The sequence below is a fragment of the Eurosta solidaginis genome, unplaced genomic scaffold, assembly GCF_040869045.1.
Source record: "Eurosta solidaginis isolate ZX-2024a unplaced genomic scaffold, ASM4086904v1 ctg00001070.1, whole genome shotgun sequence".
In the NCBI taxonomy this organism is placed as follows: domain Eukaryota; kingdom Metazoa; phylum Arthropoda; class Insecta; order Diptera; family Tephritidae; genus Eurosta; species Eurosta solidaginis.
Window position 1 is genome coordinate 189,021 of NW_027137033.1, and position 14,863 is coordinate 203,883.

Below are 14,863 nucleotides of genomic sequence, written 5' to 3' on the forward strand. Positions count from 1 at the left end.
TTATTTCATAGGAACTATTAACATTAGTTGGAGTTAGGATACCATTCTTAAGAAAATCTGACCACGTTATTTTACTCAAATTAAAGTCACCCAAGATACAAAAATGGCACCCATCATTTCTTTCATATAAATTCGTAATGCTATTTATATGAGCAGCGTATAAAGAATCAGGGCTGGTAGGTTGTATGTAAGAAACACAAACAAATAATTTGCTAGAATTTCCATATATACAAATACACAGTTGATCAAGAAGAGAATCGTCATTTTCCAGTTCAACAACAAAAGAGCGAAACTTTCGATTGATTGCAGTTAAAACCCCTCTACCTCTTAAGCAATTTGTTTTAATTGCGACTTTATCTTTGCGAAATGTATAAAAAACTTTTGGATCAAAAAACTCAGCATCAGCGAAATCATTATTTAACCATGTCTCAACAATTACATAAACGTCGAGAACTACATAAAAATACGTCTCTGGTTTTAGTGCGCATTCCCGAGATGTTTTGGTAATAAATACTTAAAAGATTTTTATTATGCTTACGAGTATAACTAGAGCTTAAACTGTACGAGCGACTTCTCTTTTTGGTGATGACGAAAATGCCGTATAATAATGCCCGAAGGCCATAAATTAGCATCAAAAAGGCAATCATAGAAAGCTGGAGAAACATCAAGTTTAAAAGTCACTCTCTCTAAGTCATCAAGAGAAGTGCCATTTTTACAAGCTTGTAACAAGATACATAATTGCTCACAATCCCGAAATGATTGGCTACTTAACCGGTGATATTTTCATTTGTAACACATGGCTTAAACGAAGAAATATGCAGCCACTTTTTAGGAAAAACAGAGTTGGAAAGTAGACACATTTCGACCGACAACTACGCCCCTAACTTTATTTTTTAGGGATACCGAATTCACAGGATCAGCCCCTTTCAAACTCACATCACTATTAGAATTATTTGCAGAAATGTAAGTAGCTTGAGCAGTAACTTCAGAGTACGAAGGTGTAGGTGAAGCGCAATTATCAATCCCAGCTGAACTACATATTGACGCGGCAGAAGCAGTAGCTGCAGATGAAGCAGAAAGTGTATTTGGATTTGCATTAGTAGGAACAGTTTTTCGTGAGCGAAAATTGTAAACAGCATTAGTTTGTTTAGTATTTGTTGATTTCTTATTTTCGCGAGAGCGCGCATTAGGCGCAGGTTTGTTAGTGCCACTGTAATTATTGTCACACGATAGATCAACAACCTGGATTTGTAATGTGTTAGGCTGTTTATTACCTGAAGCATTATTAGCATCACTGCACTGTTGATTGTTTTTGTTGTTGCTCATTAGCTCAGCCAACTGGCATTTTAGTATGTTAATCTCTTTAGAATCACAATTAATAAGTTTATTGCAGTCAGAGCAGGTTATTCGAACTTTGGGATAGCATAGCTATGAAGTGAAATTATCCAGCTGTGGGGCACAAAAAAGCGAGAGCACGACAAAAACACGTCTGTACACACCAACGATTCAGACTTCGATGATTTTAGTGTTTTCTTTTTTCGGATTTTGCAGTCTTGTTGTTGTTTTAGCGATAAGGACACTCCCCGAAGGCTTTGGGTAGTGTTATCGATGTTGATGGTCATTTGCCGGATGCAGATCCGGTTCGTTCCGGTAACAAGCACCACTAAGGAACTAGCCCGACCATCTCGGGAACGATTTGGTATGACCACATGAAACCTTCTAGGCCATCCAGCCCTCCCATCCCCTAGATCCATAAGGAACTTGGGGTCGCCACAGCCTCGGCTGTTAAAGAAACAGGAGTCGCCACGGGTAGGCGAGGTTGGCAATTGGGTTGAAGAAGCTATATATTGCGCGAGCAACCCCTTGAAAGTGTTGCGTTACACAACCCCTATAATCAATTTGGTATTTTAGTCGCCCCTTACGACAGGCATACCTGCCGCGGGTATATTCTAAGCCCCCTAACCCGAAGTCTCTTCAGCTGTGGTTTCCCAAAAAATGCCCAAAAACGTACTTTATACATTTTGAAACTTGAGTATAAATTTTATTCAATTGATTCGGTCTACTGAAAAAATTTAGTTAAATAGAATCAGCCTTATTGCAAAGACAATATACAAATATTCAAACAAAACAAACATCGATGTATCGACACGAAAAGCAAAGCTGAAAAACATCGTATGGGAAACATCGCTGCATCGATCATTTCTTTCGCAATCAAAATTATGAAAAGGTCGCATAATCAACTATCCTGGGTCTGACACTATAACTCTCTAATAATTGATCAGATTATTAGTAACATTAAATATATAAACACATCTTGTTTGGTTGATTTTCCGACAGGGTGGATAAATGATGTATATTGGAACGATTTTCTGTCATCCCTTGTCAAATGTGGTTTTGAGACAAACCGGTTTCGGCGTTGTGCCATCATCAGTGTCGATTTTCGTTCTGATCTGTTGTCGTTTGTCCTGTATTTATAGTTCGTAGGTATATGAGCAGGTATCGTCAAATTGATGCTTGGGTATATTTAGTTATGTGTATGTGCTGTGTGTTCATTCAGAACCGAGGATGGTTTACTAATCGATTTGTGTGGCTGACTGGGGTAGGTAAAAATCTGTGATTTTAGTCGTTTGACCTTCTTTGTCGGTTTTTTGTTTTGGTGTGTTAATTGTTTTGTATGTAATTGTTGTTGTGTGTTTGTCTGTTGTACCTGTGTGATTACGTTTTAAAGGCTCGAAAAAAATTGTGTTTATCTGTTCGTTTATTATTCTACCGTCGAATGTCTTCTGTTTGTAGATTTCAATTTGTTACTGACGAGGCCTAACTTATAAGCATATGACGCCAGAAGGCAGTGTCCAGCCATCGTGATCCTTAAGTCTTCTCTCTTCAGAGATATGAGCTACTTTGTGAGATTGCAGCCGCGCGCTTTTATATCTCGCCTTTCCTGCTTGATGGTTCATAAGAAACTCCTGTATCCTTTTATGTATGGTCTGGCCTGAGCGAAGTTTTTCCAATGCTTCTTTGTATTCCAGAGCATTTTTTGATTAAAGTACTGTGTGAGGTTATAGCCTGACTACCAATTCATATATTGGCGCTACTGGATCTTATGCATGCTTCCTCCAGAATTTCCAGATTACTGCAGGGTCATAAAGACGGAAATTATAGCTAAGAAGAAAGCAGCAGAAATTCTGGAGGAAGCGAGCTTAAGCTACAGTCGCGTCAATATATATTGTGGCGAATATTATCATTTCGATACATCACTATGCTGCTGCTAAATAAATGCACAACAACAGTAAAGAAAGCAGCCACACATATGTGTAAACTTCAAATCAAGCAGCCAAACATACATGTAAATAGCGAAGATAACAGCAAAGAGATTATTTCACATAAAGGAGAAATAAATAACATGTAAGCAGCTGCTAAGAGCAGAAGTTATTACTAACACACGTACAAACATATAACTAGAAGACAAGCGTGAATATCGGACACATAAAGGAGAAATAATTACCCAGCTTTTCTTCGCGAAGTCTAGATCTTAGGTGAATTATGCGAACGAGGCAACGGATAGTATAAAAGCAGCGCAAACTGAGAAATAATGAATCAGTTTGATTTGTAAATAATGAACGTTTTGCCATACTGAATATTTGAGCTATTTATCAAACAGTTCAGCAATTCGAACGTTAACAGAAACAGCCAAATAATCAGGAGTTTCCCAAAATTCGTTACAATTGGTGTCAGATGTGTGATGAAGATAAAGTTCCTGCACTATTTGTGGCATTGACCTGCTGAAATCCTACAGGCGATTCCCCAAGGAGAGGGAACAATTATGAAGCACTGATGGTCGCTCTGAAAAGGCGATACGGAAGCGAGCTTATGAGGCAGATTTACCAAATGGAGCTATTGAACCGCTTTAATAGGGCTGGTGAAACATTTCAAGAGTCTGCGGCTGACATTGAAAGATTAGTTCATCTTGCGGACGCACCTGTGGAATACATTGAGAAAGTTAAAATTCAAGCCTTAACAAATGCAATTCGGGATTTCGAAACAAAGCGAGCTGCATGCGCAAGCGTGCCGTGTGGAAGTAAAAAGGCCAGACCGGGTGGACACAATATTAGACGCACTAAAAAGATCGCAATAGCGAACTGATACAGTAATTAAATGCTTTACATAAGTGCGTCAAGCCAGGTCACATTGCACATCATTGAGGTCTTGACCCTAGTAGTTCCAACAGCATGGGTGGTCTTAGGCACAAAGCTGAAGGAGTTCAGCTAGAGCGAGCCAGATGCAATGAGAAATTCAGCAGTCTTTCCGTAGGAGGATGTATGGATGGCAAGGATCATCTCATTCCATAATCCGATATGATTTCGTCAACAGGAGAGTAAAGCCATAACATGGAGCAATATTGCGTACGGTCACTTGGGAGTATAACCAAGTCCAGGCAGAAGTGGTATGTGAAGCCTTAATTGGAAAGGTCACGGCTATACACAAATTCGTTGTGGCAGAGGTCGTTGATGAAGTCATATTGGGAGTGGACTTCTTAGTTGACGATGGCAGCGATTCGAACGTTAACAGAAGCTGCAAAATAATCAGGAATTTCCCAAAATTCGTTTATAATATATTGATAGTCAATCGGCGATTAAGGCAATAATCTCAACAGTATTTCATCAAGAGGTCTGGAATTCAAGGAAGCATTGGAAAAACTTCGTTTAGGAAAATTGCAGGTAGTGGGAGCTGCAGAAGAAACGGTTGAGCACGTTCTGTGTTCGTGTCCTGCGCTCCAGGTCAAGGCTGCGGTTATAAGGTCGGCAAAGTTGCCAGATCCTAGAAAACTTTTGGTATGTGCCAAATTCTGGTAACACTATGGACACATTCAGTACGTGAGGTCTTATTGGCGGGCTAGTTCGACTTAACCTAAGGTAACTCAAAACATCGTCTGGCAACAATGTACCGCCAGCTTTTCGATTTTGAGAATTTTTAAATATCGATGGCTAACTTCGAATTTTCGTCCAATACAATCGATATATTAAAAACATCGCTGTATCGCTGTATCCCTATAAGTGAACCTTCGTAAATATGGCTTTCACATATAACCGCCAGATAATTATAAATTACATTTTAATTAAAATAACAAACCCACTCAAAATCGAAGATGAATTTATTTTCGCTTATTTTTCAGTTTAACGATCATCAATGTAATACAGTTTCCTATCAATGTCAGATAACGGGATCGCAGCATATTCAGTATCTCTTAACTCGATGATGTCTATTTTAAAATAGGAGTGTACCGGCCAAAAATGTTAACTTTAAAAATATTGGAAATAGTTATGAGAATTCTGAACATGAAACAGTGTCTTACGAGGAAGATGAAAGAAGATGTGTATTTCATAAATTTGTTAACAGAATCGTTAAGTTATACAATACTACAGACGCGAACAGTTTTATTTCCACTAGCTGTTTTTATTTTTGCATTCCACTTCGGGATTGTATTGGCAGACCAAGGTAAGATATATTTTCTGTGGTGTAACTATAAATATGTGATATTAAAATTTTCTGATACTGACCAAAAGAATTAAAGTAATTTCTGTTAGCAGATTATAAAAAATAAATACGACATTTAATGCCCTAGACTTTTTTTGCAATATTTATTAATTTACAATTACATACCCAGCTGAGAGCTTTGGAGACAAAATAAGGGGAAATCACCATGTAGGAAAATGAACCTAGGGTAACCCTGGAATGTGTGTGTATGACATGGGTATCAGATGGAAGGAATTAAAGAGTATTTTAAAAGGGAGTGGGCCTTAGTTCTATAGGTGGACGCTTTTTCGAGATATCGCCATAAAGGTGGACCAGGGGTGACTCTAGAATGTGTTTGTACGATATGGGTATCAAATGAAAGGTGTTAATGAGTATTTTAAAAGGGAGTGTGCCTTAGTTCTTTAGGAGGACGCCTTTTCGAGATATCGCCATAAAGGTGGACCAGGGGTGACTCTATAATGTGTTTGTATGATATGGGTATCAAATGAAAGGTGCTAATGAGTATTTTAAAAGGGAGTGAGCCTGAGTTCTATAGGTATACGCTTTTTCGAGATATCACGATAAAGGTGGACCAGGGGTGATTCTATAATGTGTTTGTACGATATGGGTATCAAATGAAAGGTGCTAATGAGTATTTTAAAATTGAGTGAGCCTTAGTTCTATAGGTGGACGCCTTTTCGAGATATAGCCACAAAGGTGGACCAGGGGTGACTCTAGAATGTGTTTGTACGATATGGGTATCAAATGAAAGGTGTTAATGAGTATTTTAAAGGGAGTGGGCCTTAGTTCTATAGGTGGACGCCTTTTTGAGATATAGCCATAAAGGTGGACCAGGGGCGACTCTAGAATGTGTTTGTACGATATGGGTATCAAATGAAAGGTGTTAATGAGTATTTTAAAAGGGAGAGGGCCTTAGTTCTATAGGTGGACGCCTTTTCGAGATATCGCCATAAAGGTGGACCAGGGGTGACTCTAGAATGTGTTTGTACGATATGGGTATCAAATGAAAGGTGTTAATGAGTATTTTAGAAGGGAGTGGGCCTTAGTTCTATAGGTAGACGCCTTTTCGAGATATCGCCATAAAGGTGGGCCAGGGGTGACTCTAGAATGTGTTTGTACGATATGGGTATCAAATGAAAGGTGTTAATGAGTATTTTAAAGGGAGTGGGCCTTAGTTCTATAGGTGGACGCCTTTTTGAGATATAGCCATAAAGGTGGACCAGGGGTGACTCTAGAATGTGTTTGTACGATATGGGTATCAAATGAAAGGTGTTAATGAGTATTTTAAAAGGGAGAGGGCCTTAGTTCTATAGGTGGACGCCTTTTCGAGATATCGCCATAAAGGTGGACCAGGAGTGACTCTAGAATGTGTTTGTACGATATGGGTATCAAATGAAAGGTGCTAATGAGGTGTTAATGAGTATTTTAAAGGGAGTGGGCCTTAGTTCTATAGGTGGACGCCTTTTTGAGATATAGCCATAAAGGTGGACCAGGGGCGACTCTAGAATGTGTTTGTACGATATGGGTATCAAATGAAAGGTGTTAATGAGTATTTTAAAAGGGAGAGGGCCTTAGTTCTATAGGTGGACGCCTTTTCGAGATATCGCCATAAAGGTGGACCAGGGGTGACTCTAGAATGTGTTTGAACGATATGGGAATCAAACGAAAGGCGTTATATCGCGTAAGTAAGAAAAGTGATACAGGGTTATATTATTGTAACGCTAAGTTACAAGATTAATCTTGCTAGTTGGAATGTTTTGCTCTCTATGTTCATCAAAAACTACTACTTCAGCCTCTAGCCATCTTCCCAATATAGCTCATTTGGTCAGTTTGAGTGGTGACTGGAACTCCTTGAGTACTCTTACCGGAATTCGTCCATCTTGTATAGTAATAGCCAGGGTGTATATAAGTATATTCTTTGTGGATTTTTTTTGCTGCCTCGACAATCCACAATTTGTTTGTCCCATAATATCAATCAACCTTTCCCCATATATCTGCCTCCGATTTTGGTGGTATTTGCTAATTGTCCTCCATCAGCACTCGTTTACTACCGAAGGCTTTCTCTTAGCCGAAGTTAAGGGGCACATTCATGGTTTTATATCGCATCGTCTTGCTTTGCATGTCGATCTTGATCCTTTGGTCGATTAAGAAGTCCACTCCAATTATGATTACATCAACAATCTTTGCCACTATAAAATTGTGTAGTATCGTGGCGTTCCCAATTGCGACTTCACATGCTACTTCTCCCATTACCTTGGTGTCCTCTCCAGTGGCTGTACGCAATCTTGCTCCATGCAATGGTATTATCTTGTTGTTGTTTAAATCTGATCTGATCGTATGATGGAATGAAATGTATCTACAGTCAGTAAACGTTCCTTTCCATCCACGTGTCCTCCGACAGTAAGAATGCTCGACCTTCTTCCAATTTGCGAGATAACGATTATGGGGCATTCTATTGCGGGAGAAAGCTGTCGCCAATTGCAGCTGAGTTGCTCTAGTTTACCGATTGAGTGGACTTGGAGATTTGTTCATCTCCTTCAGCTCTGCGTTTACGACCACCCACATTGTTGGAAACTATTGTTGTTGGTACTGCAATGACGCGCATTTTGATAGCGGATCTGTAACTACATTTCGTATATCTGTTTCCTGTTCTTGCTTTTGTTACGTCTCTCGGAAGCGGAAATCAATACTTTATATCTGTTCCGTTCGCCCTTTGGAATAGTCTGTAAGATTTCAACTGTAGGCCATTCCAATACCACGAACAGTGCAGCAACTTTATCTTGGTCGTTGAAACAGCTGGGCGATTTATTTGAATCTCCTGGATTCGTCCTTTTAACGCTTCTGTCTCGGCATAAATTTTGTCCGCGAATTGTAAAATTTGTGTGTCCTGTGCTTCCAGTTTAGATGATTCTCTTGCTTCCTGTGCCTCCAAGTGCGAAGACATCTGTGCTACCTGTAGTGATAAGCGCTCCCTCTATGCTTCCAATTTGATGAAATGCGTGTCTCTTGGGACTCCATCTTGGATGTTATGTGGGTCTCCTGGGATTCTAGTTCAGATAACATATATGTCTTCGGTTCTTCCAATTGATATGTCACATAAGTATTCTGGGAATCCAGATGAGGTGCCATTGTCGATGTTTGTGCAGATATTGCTATCTCTTTGCTTCAGGATGAAAGACATATTGTTCAACATCAATTCCTTGCGACTCCATAACGTCTCGTAGTCGTACTTGAATTTCGGACTTATTTCCGATTGTATTCAAACCACCGTTCTCCAATTCCTTCTTTACTTACTGGATCTTCCTCTAAAAGTCTGGAATTTATTCAACAATTCATCTTCTGACATCAATTGTAACGACTTTTGGTAAATTCCTGATTATTTTGCAGCTTCTGTTAACGTTGGAATCTCTGAACTGTCGAATAAATAACTCAAATATTCATTATATCAAAATGTTCTTTATTTCCAATACTTTGGTAGGAGTACTTCAAATTACAATACTCACGTTCTACAATTATATCTTTTAAAATCCAACTGATTGATGATTCCTCAGCTTGCGCTGATTTTATACTTTCCATTGTCCCGTTCGCCTATTTATCCAAAGGTGTACACTTATGTGCGAGTTATAACTTTTGCGCTTTTAGATGTTCACCCTTATCGCGAAGTTCACACGGAAGTGTTCGCCTTCACTTTTTTGGGTGAACTTTTTCCGCCTATCGGCAATTTCGGACGAACAAAAGTTCACTTCGAAACAGCTGATGCTCTATTGTGAATTAGCAGTGAACTAATAACTTACTTGCAATTGTGTAAATTTTGTAAACAAGCACATTTATCCTTGAAAGACAGCAAAAATAGAGATACAAAATGTATATAAAAATGTTTAGTATTGCACTTAGGTTGGTATTGATTCAGCACGAGGAGAATATAAATGTGGAAGCGATTCGGAGGCAATTAAAGAACTGTTCTAACCCTTTGGAGCTAAGTGATCCACTGTAAGTTAAAAATTACTATTTTCAGGACTTTTGAGTAAAAGGTAAACTTTTTTCATTTACTTTTAGGCAATAATACAGGCTAAACAGCCGGCCGGACAATGAGGTGGGTCTTAGCCAATCTTGTTTCAATGAGGTACATTCAGAGGTGAACATTTTGGAACCGTGGCTTTGGCCACAATGGATAACTTGGCCGACTTTAGAAGAGCAACGTCGAACTGCACACGATTTGTATACAAAGTTCGGAATACTAGGAGTTGTTGGATGTTGGGCTCGCCTCCTGCCCCTTAAAATTGCATTTTTAGACGCCTTCTTTCGTATACATCTTTTTTGGTTACTCCATACCTAGAAAAAGATACGTTGTCATAAAAAAATAGAATTTACATAGTTAGAAATAAAGGTATTTAACTTTTTTCTACTCAGATTCTCTCTTAACGGGTGGACCAAGCCTATTTAAACATAAAGTAAGCTGCTTATAGAATTGCGGCACTTTTTCCCGATCATCTTGTCAAGCGATTGTGCAATATTTATTGATTTACTCCTAATAATAAAAGTACATATAATTATAAAAATATCAAATTTCAAAACAAAATATTACTTACATTTTGTTTTTCTCTCGTTCGCCTGTAAAATATAAGTGAATAAATTTGGGTCTCCCCGCTATTAATTTCGCCCGAACAAAGAGTTGCCGATAAGGTGAAATCTTTTTCGAACACGAAAAATTGTTTCGCCCCCTATGCGATAGGGTGAACAAAAACTGTGAATACTTTCGGGTGAAAATTAAACTCAAGATAAGGGTGGTTGTTTGCATGTGTAATAACGTCTGAGCTCTGCACTCTCACCGTTGCCTTTTATTCAACTATGGCTGAGTAATATGTGTGTCTGTTTACCTCGCTGGTGTTGTGTATTTATTAACAAGCAGCATAGTGACATATCAAGGATCCGGTGAGGGATAGATCAAACCTGTTTGGTATTGTGGTAAAATATTTCTAACTTTTATTATAATATACCAGATATTTATGCTAACTGCTTCATTAAAACATTTTTAAATTGATTCGAAAGATTCACGAATGTATACTAAAATACCCTCAATGTGCCTGCTATGGAATTATATCGCGGGAGTTTATTTGTTGTAATCTGTAGCTCTTGATTGTGTATCTCTTTAGTTCTACAACTCATCGAACATAAAATCAAGTGAGAAGTAGAAGTTTGTTTAACGACAAAACTGATAATCCTATGAAAAACCGGCCTATTATTAAATAACTCCGGCCTATTGCCAAAAACTAGAAGCCCCTTGCTGCTTCTAGATCGGACAGCTGTATCACCACTTATAGCTGGAGTCTTAGTCTCGCAAGCACAGAGCACGATCACAAAACGTGCTCGATCGTTTCCTACTCCAATCCGCACTTACCACATATGCCAGCACTGGACAGTTCTAATTTAAAGGCATGTGCCGTCAGAAAGTAGTGCCCAGTCAGAACTCCTGTAATGAGTCTATGGTCTTTTCTTAATTATAGGAGTAACACCTAAGACCTACCCAGGATCTTAAGCGCTTTACAGCCCCGCGCTTGGGTCATGTACAACTCTAATTGGGACGTCTACGGAGCAAGCTTCGAAGGATGCACCCTTTTTAGCTACATAGTTCGTCCTCTTTTTCATTCCCATCTATTCCCATATTCCCTGGGACCCAATATAGAGGCGTGGCTTTCCCTATACCGATCCTTTCCAGGGATTTCTTACACTCCACACTTTTAAAAGCTGTGCAAGATTTATACTGTTTTGGTTATGGCTACTACTTCCGGCTGAAAAGGCTACAGTGATCTGTCAGCTTGTAGGATCTGTTTATTTCCGGTTCAGCAAGGTACACCGCAGACGCTACTTCTTCTATTACTTTGGAACCTTCGGTGTACACGTGTATCGCCTTGTCCGCGTTTTGGCACTCTTGCACTTACCGTCCACTTCGTTTGTAGTTCTAAGAGCCTCTCGAAGCGCGGATACGGAATCAGGGAGTATGTTCGTCCTGTTACTGATGACGTTATACTACTAAGGCCGCATAGTCTGCACTCAAGCTACCCGACCCACTGAGCCCCGTTGCAGTTGTTAACGCTTTGTTTTTCGCCACCAGGTCAGCGTTGGTGGTCAAGCCGACATAAAATGCCCAGTTATGTATATCATGAAGCGCCCGAATCAGAAAAGAGCTAATTATTGAAGGCACTTTCCACTTGTGACAATTGAAATGTTATTTCGTAAGCTGTAAGTGTGACGGGTCCCTCACAGCAGAGGTGATAACTCCCCGCCCTGCGGTGTGCCCCTTGTCCACTGATTTCGTGGCCTTATAGAACCCACATTGTGAAGTCATCTTCCCTGCAATTTAACATGCAGCTGATCCATCTGGTTATACTTGGATGTACTTAAATGTAGTTAAAGCATCCATGATAGCCCATTTAGAGACTTTGTTGAAAGCATCGGGAATGTCTTAGAAGACTCCTAAGGTATTCTCCTTATATTCCAGGGCTTTCTCTGAGAGGAGGAAACTAGGCTTATGATGATATTGTATAACACTACAGATAATAAATAAATAAACAAAAACAAAAATACAACAATTTTTATATCTATCTCTTGACAATGGGAGGCCAAGAACCGAAAGTCTCTAATCCAAATGCTAACGTGGTAAACACAGTCCAAATAATAGACCACACTGAAGCTTTGGAAAAAAATATATCTCCTGGCTATTGCCATTATTGGCGCTGTGAACTTATTTTTCAGATGTTATTCAATACATAACAAAATTTTGAAAATGGGGTATCAGAGCCGTGCTGACGGCATAGATAAAATATAAAAACCTAATTTTTTTTCTCTCTTTACCTCAATGGGTAAATGGGAAACTATTTTCAACACACTTGTGGAAGAAAAAGCTTCGGCCGAAAAGGTTTACAAATGCATTGATAAAAATTCAAGCATAAGAAATAAAACTGTGTTGAAGCATCTCAACATAATATTACAGTCGTTGAATAACATAGGCAAAGCCATACAAGAGGTAAATAGCCTATTAACAGACAATGATCAGCTGGAAGCACATCAAATTTTTTCCATTTTCCACATTTAAAAACGTAATAGAAATAGACTTTAGTATCCTCTTGGAATCTTGATCCAATTTAGTGGACACTCCGAAAATTGAAACCCAACACAAAAATTCCTCACCAGAACATTTGCAAACTAAAAAGATGGCGCAAACAACAGTAGAAATTTTGAAAACGGCTTCGTCAATTCTGCCTGAGTTTGATAGTAAGCCTGAAAAATTACATAGTTTCTTAGACGCACTGGATATCCTAGAACAAATTAAGGATATTCATGAGACCATAGCAGTCTCCACGATAAAAACTAAGCTGAAGGGAACAGCTAGAAACCTCTTGAGCACTAAAAATTCAAACCAGCTGGACCCCCTCTTGTGATGTTTTAAAAAAAACTTTAAAAGTTGTCCAAAAAACGAATACTTTTTGAAACTATTGAGAACATAAATAGCACAAAATTCTGCACGTATCCCGTTTCGATTCTGTCGTCTGGGGTTATATGCCCCCACTCCCCCTTGCCGCTCCTTTGTTTTTCTGGGCAGACCGTCGCTTATGTTGGAGTACATAAATAGCACATAATTCCCACGTTTAATTTTTTTTACATTTGTTTTTCTCTTTTGTTTTGTGTTATTATTGTATTTTTATTTTGCATACAATAAAATTTTTCTTAGTGTTTACAACATTAAAGTGCTCTTATTCTATGAGCTTAAGTCTATTTTTATGTATTACAAACTTTCTTATTTTTATTATTTTGATTTATGTTTTCTATGTTTCTATTTTCTACATTGTTTTTATCGATATTTACTACTCTAAATGGAATTATAGTAAATTTATTATTTTTATCGATTTTTTCTACCTTATAGGGTATTCGAGTAAAAATATTTTTCCTATTGATATTTTCTATTCCAAAGGTTACAATTATTTTTCTTATTAATACTTCCTATTTCGCAGGTCATTAATAAAATTAATTTTCCTATTCTACCGGTCATAATAAAATTATTTTTTCTATTCTAAAATTATTTTTCCTATCGGTATTTTATATTCTGCAGGACCCTATATGTATGTCTACTATCTACCTTATGACCTCTCTAAAAGGCGAGTTCTCCTAGATGAAGCCGGTCAAAAAAAAATAATGTAGATTAGTGATTTGGTTTTCCTTACTTTCTACTCCACAGGACCCTATATATATCCTATCGACTAAATATAGGGGATGTGGTTTTCCTTACCTTGACTATTTCTATTAAACAAAGCTTTTACATTGTTATTAAAATTAAAGCGTATAAAATAGGATGATGGTTACAGTCGTCATTGGCGGAAAATTGACATTGTTCTAAAAAGCGGGATCTCTGAGCGTATGATATACAGTAGATTGGGTAAGTTCAGTTGCTGCTAGAGCAAGAAGTAGTTATGTAGTGATAAATGGTTAAACGAATGGGTACAGTGGATGCACATATTTTTCGTATCTTTTCTTATACCATTTTTCATATTTCCATATTTTCTGGGTGGCCTTTCCGTGATGGGACCGTCATGATATTTATGAAGAATTTCTTCAATTTTTGTCGACATTTGTCACATGCATAATTTCTGGGGTTAATGCAAAAATTAGATGTTTGAGAACTTGGGTACCTATTTTATATTTTTCAAATTTACCTACTCGAGTATTACATTCATTAACAATCAATTTGTCCCTAAGGGCAGCTGTGTTTTTATTTTAAAAGTCCTATATTGCCGGAATTTTACAGCCTGGTCAAGTAATGTCCTAAGTCAATCTTTTCCTCAACAATCTGGTTCCTTGTGTTTATTATGCTACACATTTTCTATCCTTTTGGATGAAAACGAGCGCGACATGTCTAATTGCAAATTTATTAAGCGCTTTATATAATATATGGTTCTCTTTTGTGACTTTTTCTTCATTTCTACTGTTAATATTTTTTTCTCTTGTGGTAGCTTTTGGTGTGTTGCATGCTTCCACTGACATTCAGCTATGTACTCTTTGAAGCATTAATTGTGATATAAATATCAAATTCGTTATTTTTATAATGGGTATCTGATTAGAAGAATATTAGGTACATGCATTTTTAAAAGGTTGCCCATCAAAACTTTTGCAAAGAAGTCATAAGTATCCGAAAAGTTTTCTCAAATTTTTGGTTTGCTATCGAACTTACTTACTTACTTACTTAATTGGCGCTTAACCGTCTAAACGGTTATGGCCGTCCAACAAGGCGCGCCAGTCGCTCCTTCGCTCCGCCAACCGGCGCCAATTGGTCACA

The 14,863-nt window shown here is 38.2% G+C and overlaps 1 long non-coding RNA gene across 1 annotated transcript in view; it reads left to right on the forward strand.

Annotated features, from left to right (window-relative positions):
* The window catches only part of LOC137236033 (uncharacterized), a 94,242-nt gene that overhangs the window by 50,589 nt on the left and 28,790 nt on the right, over window positions 1-14,863 (forward strand). Inside the window, exon 2 of the long non-coding RNA XR_010948223.1 lies at window positions 5,174-5,496. This is a non-coding gene — a long non-coding RNA (uncharacterized lncRNA). The remainder of the gene's footprint in view (window positions 1-5,173; window positions 5,497-14,863) is intronic.